We start from the raw sequence: 10282 nt of genomic DNA, 5'->3' as shown, positions 1-10282 counted from the left end.
TGCTGGCAACTAATTTCCCTGTGGATTAAACAGAAATTGTATTTGAGACTGGCTGACTGCCAAGAAAACACTCAGAAAACAGTTCAAATCCACTGGTGTTGTACATCAATAAACTGATGGTTTAACTGACTAGTATTTCTGGTGCCAACTAGTGAGGGTGGTGATGTTTAATCCAGCTAATTCCACACATCCTTACTAGCTAATGGAAGTTAATGCTAATGCTTAAAATGCTTGCACCAGCTTAGAAGCCCGTCTCCAGCTGACTTTTTAATATTAAGTCCCCATCTTATAAAAAGAGAACTTTGTTAAGTTGTTGAGTTACATAAGAGCTGCAAACATGATATAACATCAGTGCTAGAAGACTAAAGCTAAAGCTAGCTTACATCTGAGTGATGGTACATATGCATACAATACACAATAGAAATACACTCAATAACATGGGATAAGGAAGTTCAGGATTGAATTAAGTGCAGTGGAACTTGAGACTGGTTGCCAAGCCAGACCAGGAAGCGAGCCAGGATAATAGCTAAGCTAACGGGGCTGCGGCAGACCATTTTGGTTAATGCACCAGCCAACACCCTCCTCCTCAAAACCCCGACATAAATACCAATTTAACCCCTGGGAAATAGTAATGAGATTGGTCAATGCAGTGGCATCTAACACACGTGTGTATGGAGGTAACATTACTGTAGGTCATAAGCTAGTTAGCCAGTCATGCTAATGTCTGCAGCTTACATCTGAGCAGATAAGGACAAAGTTTAATCCATTTCTCACACATTTGCTCTTGCAAACTAGTTATGGTGTCTGATCTATGATTGGACAGTTACTGTTCGGAGGAGGGGCTTAGCAAAGGGAACCCTTATGAAAAATTCTGAGGTTTGCTTTTCATGGCAAATAAATACACAGTCACACAGTGTTTAGCTGTTGCACGCTTTGGGCACACTTAAGCCAGCTGCAGGTCACCCTGTTTGTCTCAGTGTCCAACATGTGTTTTTTTTTTTCCTGAGGGACCAAGATGTTCCTTTGGGAATAGTTGTCCTAGCACACGGGTTCTGTTCAAAGCATTTGCTCTCTGACTCCTTCACATTAACACAAGTGAGGGAGAGGACTTTTCATTGATACTGATAGCCCCAGAGTGGGCATGGAGCCATTGGTTAATGGAGATTGTTCTGCTCCTCTGCAGCCAGCCATGGCCCTGGCCCGGGAGAGGAGATATTTCATTATTTCATCCTCCGCTGGCACGCCTCGCCTTATGAGCCCAGCCCGTGATAGGTTTAATTTGAATGCAGTGGGGCACGTTCATGTCATTGACACTATTCAAAGTGCAGAGGCCCTGACCACAAAGTCTCGATATATGCAGCTTTTTGAAGTGTGGTGCGGAAAATTAGAGAAATTATTTCAATGCTCTGTGACAGCAGTTCTCATTTTCTCCAGGAAATGTTGGATGAGGATGAAGCTGTGACACTGAATCACCACTGTTTTACATTTTAGCCGCCCAGACTGGTGACTAAAATTACCACTGTCAACTCAGCCTTAATATATAATACATAATATACAGGGAGCCAATTTCTGAATGTAATGAAGTACATTTAGTTAAATACTGTACTTACTCTACAAATCTGAGGTACTTATACTGCAAATTTATACCACTACTCCACTACATTTCATAAAATATACACAGACTAAGGCTCATAATATTACATCAGGTAAGACAAAGTTTTGCTTTGACATCTTCTAAATTAACTTTAACTTTAGAGCCAGATGTAATCACATTTAAGGGATGATTGCAGTATCAGCTGATATGCCTATAATGTGATTTTTTTAAATCTCTGATCAGTACTGGCCCAAAAATCCAGTGTAAGTGGGGCTCAAGTTAATATACTAATTACAATCAGCTGTCTGAGTCTCCCATCCAGTTTCAGGTCTAGTATTTCTTGGTTCTGCATGGGTTCAGGTCCCAGTTTTCAAATATGTGTCTCGTTCAGTTACTCCTGAACCTGTATACTCCCCTGCATCTCAGAGGCAAATATTGTACTTTGTACTCCACTACATTTGTCTGATAGTTTTACTTAGTTACTTTCAAGATTACAATATTTCAGCCCTTTATAGAAGGTGGAGGTCGTCTAGTGTTGAACCACCATGTTTCTACAGTAGGCCAGAATGGACAAACCAAGAGAGAGGATCAAGACATGGTCTTTTCTACATGCTTGGAGAGTGAAACTAAGTGTTTGCAACCTGCAGGCTCACTGATAGATGCCACTGAATCCTGCACACCCATCCTTTACATACAAATTCAGCTTTACATATTATTATATTATTGGTAATATTTCCATTTTAAGCAACTTTATACTTCTACTGGACTGCATCTCAAAGGATGATATTCATTATATTATATGACATTATATTATCTATACCCTTACTGCCCAGTGAAAGCCATCTATCCCCATATTTGGGTATTTTTACTTCGAATTTTTTCTGATAAACTGAATAATTAAGTTGTCCTTTGTGTGATGAGAAAATGTCTCTCCTCCTTAAGATAAATATCCTATTTAAAAAACCTAAGAGATTAACTGAGAAATTCATTGTGCATTGTCAAAAAGCTTAAAACAGACTTGCTTTTCTGACACCATAAAATGTGACTTTTTATATTATATTTGTTTCTCACAAGACATGAAAAACGTGATAATCTTATAGAATATGATGCATTGCTGTAGATGTAAGTATACAACAATATACAGTACTTAAAATTAGTTCAGCCTTTTTTTCAACATCTTTTATTTCTGAAGAGTTACCATAAAGCAGCACCAATATATAATCCTACAGTCATAACAAAGCACACAGAGTTTCTGCATGTCCCTCATCATTTCCCTCCACCCTCACACCCCCAAATAAACAAAACAGAACTGACAAAACAACACCAAAAAAGTATACTTAAAAGTGCACAGAACAAAACAAAATAGTGAATAACTATTTTTACTGTAAAACAGTAAAATAAAACAAAAGCAGTGACAAAGTTAATGGTAACAATTAATTAATAAACCATAATCCATGATATGTATGTAAAAGCTCAAGGTCATGAGGTCCAGTCCAATTAGCTCAGCCTTAAACATCTACGGAAGTAAAAAATAAAACATACACATTGATGCAGCCGTAATATGAATCCAAAAACGTCACTGACAGGGACTGTTTTCATACACACTTTTACTTCTTTATACTTAAGTAAATTTTGCTGATGGTAATATCAGGAAATGTTGGATAAGTCTTTTTCCACCATGTAGACCCAGTCACACGGGTCAAACCCATGTTGGTGCCATATCTGAATGGATCAACCAACCAGCTGAGGTGATGTCATCATCAGGTGTTTGGTAATTGTGTGATGTAGTTCTGTGTAGTCTCACGCTTCCTATAAGACAGAGGGAAGGTCTCTGTAGCGCCACATTTTTCTGAACTTGACGCTTCAGCAGCTGCCAGGTGTAAGAACGGGCTGAGCTCCGAGAACTCCTCAGCTTCTTTTCTCCACATTCCTCACATTCCTACGTCCATCACTGCTGAAACATATTAAATCACGCCGGTGTTGACAGTGATGGAGAGAGCGGGATGGAGAGAGATGCCTTCAGGAGAGAAATGTGAGAAGTGCAACACAAACAAAGATCAAGCTGGACAGTTTCTATAAATTAACTTCCAAACAACATCTTTGAATGAAGCCAAACTCTTACAATTAGTAAGTAGTTAATTAATGGGCAAGCACATGTGCATTTTTTTGGGAAAACTAATTCCTATTTTCTAATGTAGCAAGGCTAAAATAACTTTTAACATTTAACATTTTAACTTGAACATTTCCCTCTTTTAAAAGCTTGTGTGCCAACTTTTAAAACATTTTTTTAAACACTTAATAAGATGTAACTGAGCAATAGTTACTCCCATATGTTTGAACCGTGGAAACAAATCTAATCTTTGAATAAATAATGAGCTCTTAACATTTAGTTTAGTTTAATCAGTTTATAAAAGGACAGTGTGCCATGACATTGATCATTTACATGAAATGAAAACCTGGTTGCACCAGATTTAACAGACACTAATGTCCATCTGAAGTCCTACACATAACAAGCAGACGCAGTAAATAAAATTTAAAGTGCAATACAGAACGCAGTAAATGCAGATGACTTACACAATAAAAACTTTAAGTAGATGCTGCACAGTACATAATACAATATGAAATACACAATAACAACCCTATATAGTGACCAGGTTATCAGTGCAGGTGCCTTATATAATAAAAAACAGTTAGAACAGGCTGCACAATATAAAAGAAGAAACAAAGCAACTTATTCTTGTTTTTATTCTACACTTTTCCCTGTGGTGCTTAACTAGCAAGATCCTTGGAAATAAAAGCTGAGCAAACAGGAAAAAAAGTTATTATTATAGTATTTTGATCAGGAACTATGCAAAAACATGCATACACTGGTGAGGTAATAAAGTTAAAAGTAATCAATATCGATTATCTGAAGAGTATAGGCCTCAAAATATAAGTGTATCTTTGAGTGATTATCCCTGTTTTATACCCTTATCTAGGCAATGTTTCCTCCTTGCCTGATTATCAAAGCTGGGACAATTTATTATTCTTCAACAGGATCCTATAAATTATCCTAAAACAGTGATTTACATGAAACGTGAAATAGCGCTTACATCATGGCCAGTGTCCTGTTTTACCAGTAAATGCAGCATTTCACTCTCTGCTGCCTGTTTATTGATCGGTGGTACCAAGGTCTACTGCTGCTTTATCGTTCGATGTAGTTACTCAAGCACATTCCACTGTGGTGAATAATCTGCATAATCTGACCTTCTTCTTAAAGATAAGATTCTCAAATTTATCCAGGTGTTCGTGTGTGTGGTTGATCATTATTCAAATGTCAAAGTGGTGATGGGTTAAAAATGTCAATATGTTTGTTTGTATCTCTATTAAATGCATCATGTGAACATACAAACTGGTTCTAAAATGATATACGTGTGGAGATTTGTGGCTTTTATTAGATATGGTGTATCTGTCTCACTTCAGTTTTTGCTTTTCTACTGTTGCACTCACTGCCAAGCAAAAACTGTTAAATTTTAAGAAGTGTGTGACCTCCAGCTACAGTACAACACAAATTGTTTAACTCATCATTAGAGGAAATGGCAACTATGAAATATATACAGACAGTGAGAGATGATTATTACAAGAAAACTGTCACTGTTGCTGTTGAAATTTTAGATTTCATTTCTCAGTGCTGTGACCAATACAGACTAAATTCCACTCGCACTCATTGTATCGGCGTTACGGCAGATATATCCCAGACATGGACTCTGATTTATGGTTTAGCCCTGAGGTCCCTAAAGTAAGTGAATACCACTAAAGTGATGATTGTCACAGAATCACTTTTATTGCACTTCCTTCAGTAATTACTCTGATGTAAGCTACTGTCACACGAAATGTGACACATTATAACAGGCGACACCACTCAGTCTTATAGAGGCAGCGCACTCTTCCAAAACACTTCCTCCTTGGTTCTACCCAGAACCATTTACTTCTTAAGAACCATTTTTTGAAGAAAGGGTTCATCAAAGCTTCTTTGTAATACTAAGGGTTCCATTAAGAACCCTTTTTGGAAGAAAGAGCTTGTGAAAGGTTCTTTGTACCGTGGGTGGGTTCTGGATAAAACCTTTGGAATTTAGAATGGTTCTCAGCAGAACCATCAGGGTGGGTTTTAGATGAACCCATTTGAATATGAATAGGTTCTCGGTAGAACCCCCCTGGGTGGGTTCTAGATGAAACCCTTGGAATGTAGAACGGTTCTCAGCAGGACCCCATGGGTGGGTTTGAGATAAAACCTTTGGACTATGAAAGGGTTCTCAGAAGAACTGCCTGAGTGGGTTCTAGATAAATGCACTGGAATATGAAAGAATTCTTGGTAGAACCCCTGGGTGGGTTCTAGATAAAACTTGTTGAATATAAAAGGGTTCTCTAAAGAACCCCCTGTGCGGGTTTTGGATGAAACCACTGGAATATGAAAGGATTCTTGGTAGAACCAACTCTGGGTGGGTTCCACACAAAACCCCTGGAATATGAAAGGGTTCTCGGTGGAACCCCTGGGTGGGTTCTAGATAAAAAGTTTGGAATATAAAAGAGTTCCTGGTAGAAATCCCTGGGTGGGTTTTAGATTAAACCCTTGGAATGTAGAATGGTTCTCAGCAGAACCCCATATGTGGGTTCAAGATGAAACCATTGGAATATGAAAGGGTTCTGCGAAGACATCCGCTGGGCAGATTCTAGTTAAAACTCTTGGACTACAAAGGGTTCTCAAAAGAACTGCCTGGGTGGGTTCTAGATGAAACCATTGAAAAAGGAAAGGGTTCTTGGTAGAACACCCCTGGGTGGGTCTGAAATAAAACCCCTTGGAATATAGGGCTGAGTTCTGGATGAAATTGGAAACCTTAGAATATAAAGGCGTTCTCAAGCGCCCTGGGTGGGTTTGAAATAAAACCCTTGGAATATAGAATGGTTCTCAATGGAACCTCCCGCACGGTTTATAGCTAAAACAGAGCTTATTACAAAACATGTTTGTTTTTTTTTGGTGTGACTTGGGTGAACAGAACCTTTAATCCCCTCAGCTGCTTACATCATCCTTCATTAGATCGTTTTGTTAGTTTGACACATTCGAGAAATTGACGGCATGAATATTAAAAAAAGGGAGAACAAAGATGAAGACCTTAGAAAATGATGAATCAACACCGTGTTAATGAGTTTCTAGTTATGGGCTTGGAACCCATTAATGACTGCGTGGCTATTTATTATTTATTTTGTATTATTTAATTATTTAATAAAAAAAAAAACTGTGTACTGATTATATTGCAAAAGCAGAACTAAATAATGTTAGCTTTATATTGCAGCATCAGACACTATTTTTTATGGGCTTACATAATTACATTTGTCATTTTGAGACCACTTGGCGTGGACTTAGCTATTGATTATGTGTCATTTTATGGGTTAAATGGAATATGCTCAAATCCCACATGAGCTGTAGCTTAAACGATGTTCAAACTGCTGTCAGAGCTGTGAGGTTCTATTATCTTTTATGTGAACTTAATGAACATCCTGCACAATACAGTATCCTCTAAGGCCGTGGTGAAACGATCAGAACGCACTTCTATTGTAGTCTTTACTACTCTATATAATCCGTGTCGCCTCAGTTGTGACGGGCATTGTGGGCAGAATGTAATTTATTTAAGCCTGCTTTGTATACATTTAGGTCGCAGCCTTTGAGTAAAGATACTGCGCTGACTGTAATAACTGATTAAAAACATACTACCTCTTGACTCAGCTTAGTTGACACAGATTGCAGTTTCCATATTCCAGCTTCTTACACTGACATATAATTTTGTTAGAAGAGTTGAAGGTGGGTTTGGATGATTGTTTAACCTCTTCAACTCTGCTGAGATGCCTGTTTCAGAGGCTGTATCAGCCTGAATTATAAAGCTAAAGTGAAGATACTGATATCATATGAATCGAGAGGAGCTAAATTCATTGGTAACAACCATGTCATGCTAATTTGTCAGGTCTCAAACTGCTGGCCTTGACGCCATTTCTGACACCTCGCTGCTTCTGCAGAACAATTTTCTCTAGTCGTTTCTTACCTATTCAAACTTCATCCTTCAGTCCATGAGTCCTCACTTCAATATGCTTGAAATAAGCGCACATTTCTATTTATAAAAAATATACTGTGTGCATTTCTGAAGGATTGCATGTTGCAATCAAGTTATCAAGTCACATTTATGATCAGTTAAGCTGCAGTTTTCATCGCATACTCTATGACATTTGAAAGCACAGACAAAACCGACACTGCTCAGCGGCCACTTTCGTCTGGGGTATGAAAGACCAGTTTGAGGTGAGAGAAGAGTTTGAGTCCAATGCACGGCTAACTAATGCGCTGAAAAATACTGTTTATAAGTAGACCCCTGCTCTAAAGGATAAATTTTGGCAAGGGAAAAACTGACATGGCGGTTTTCAAAGGAGCCACTGACTTCTCACCTCAGGATATCTGGGTAAAAATGGGTTCTATAGGTACCTAAAGGTCTCCTCTTTACAAACTTTATGCTAACCCCATGCAGTTTTTTGCATGCAGTGTGTCATTCTTGGCTATTCTGTTCAATTATTTCTGCATTCTGGGTCCATAAGCAGTGTTCGGACTTTGTGAATTGGGTCTGACTGGAGACCTGAGACTCTGGTGAATTCAGTGAGCTTAACTGCATTCATTATATGATGACATTGCAGTGTAGTGAGACCTACAGCGACTTCTAGGAAAATCACAGGCTCACGGCAATTCACAGCTACAAACTAGAGGCAGTCAGAGGATGGATGGTTTTATCTACAGTCTTCCTCGATGTCTTGGTCTCTGACTGTGGTATTATGAAGGGATATTTGACATATAAATTCTTGAGTGGTAAAATTGTGCACCAAATCTGTTTAACAAATGGTTTCAAAACAAAAAATGCTGCAACAACTTATGAGACGTGAGAATGGCCTTCATATACCTCAGTTACCCTTATGTTTTCTAAACTCGCAAAATGTGAATAGACGCCAAAACATGTTTTTCATTCCAGATTTATGACGAGAAAAACTTGACGCAGAGTGCTGGATTGCATCTAGAATTAATCTTCAGGTTCCCAGATGTCAGATTATGTATGTGTGTGGCATATACTGCTGACCTGCTGTCAGATCTTCTGGTCCCTACCCATAACAATGACAAAAAATTAGTGTATGGTAGGGAGGGGGGCAGGTGGAAGAGGTTTTAAGCAACCGGCCTCAGGTTTAAGACAGATATGTGTGGAATTTTGATGGACTTATTTGTGTCATACCCGTTCATCTCCAACTGAGGGCAGCAACACTATTGAGAGGGATCTGATCTCCTTCAAATGGAGAAGCAGAGAAAGAAGTGGAGGATGGACAATGAAGACGTTTGTTGTAAAAGAAGAAGCATGCAACCTTCAGGTGCACCTTGTAAGCTTCTAATTTAGAGATGAGGAGGGTTGTGTGCTCAAAGCTTTTTGACAGGTATAGCCAAACAGGGTCATTTTCTTTTGCATTAAATTAATATTTTTGTTGAATGCTAGAGAAAAGTGTGCAGATGGAAAATTGGTCAGGGATGTCACAGTCCAGCTGAAATAGTTCTCACCATCTTTAATAATACACCACCTTTCAGTGCTCACATCTATATATGCTGTGGTGTGCATTTTTCATTAGTTTATATTTTTTCTTCGTTTTTAATGTCTGTTTTCAATTCACTTTAGTTTCAGTTAGTTTCCCGAGTGTGTTTGTTCATTAAGTTTAGTTTTTATTGTGTAAAAATGCTTAATCTAAATCTTAGTTTAGTTTTTATTAATCTCAGTATTTTTTCTTTTTAATTATAATACAGTAGTATTTGTTGGGGATTAAAATTTAAGAAGTTCAGATTATAAAATGACACTTCCTATGTACTTTTATTTTATTTTAGCTAGTTTTGTAAGTACATGTTATCGTTTCAGTTAGTTTTAATTTATATTGATTACTTGATTAAACTCCTGTGGGATTAATATAATGCCATAAATTGAAGCAAAAAAGCTTTGAAAGTCTGAAACTCAGTATCAGATTACTTTGAAATGTAGTCAGCTACTAACACAAATCAAATGGCAATATTTTGTGATTAATAATATAATCAATTGGATTACAAAAAAGTAATCTATTCTGAATACTTATGGATTGCTTTTGGGTAACTTCAAAATCAAACATCGAAAATATTGTACCTTTTATTAAGAAAAAATGGATACAGCCAATAAAAGGTTAAAGGTTTTTTTCTCTTTAAACATCTCAAAATATTTTACAGGCAAATAAAATGCATTTTTCATTTACAGCTGGTCAAATCTAATTAACCTCACAAAAACAGTACCGGCACAAACTGGGCTACAGGTGTACTTTTGAATATATTCTACATCATGCAGGATGTTGTTTCACATATTTAAACACATAATTGAAAACATATCAACTAATCATTGACAATGTAAGTATAATTAATTACCTATTTTTCCAGTGTAATCTTGGCTTACTGTAATTATTTATTTTTTTATAATCGTATTATGTAATCCTCATTACACGTAATCCATTACTACCTAACATTGATTATTAAGAAATATTCCCAAACAGTTTAAACAGACAATTTGCGACAGAAGCGTTCTTTGTTTATTTGGTGTTTTTATGTTTGACACTTACCATCTA

The sequence above is a fragment of the Lutjanus erythropterus genome, chromosome 11, assembly GCF_056507025.1.
Source record: "Lutjanus erythropterus isolate fLutEry1 chromosome 11, fLutEry1.hap2, whole genome shotgun sequence".
NCBI lineage: Eukaryota > Metazoa > Chordata > Actinopteri > Lutjaniformes > Lutjanidae > Lutjanus > Lutjanus erythropterus.
The sequence above is the reverse complement of the archived record's forward strand: the minus strand, read 5'-3'. Positions refer to the sequence as shown.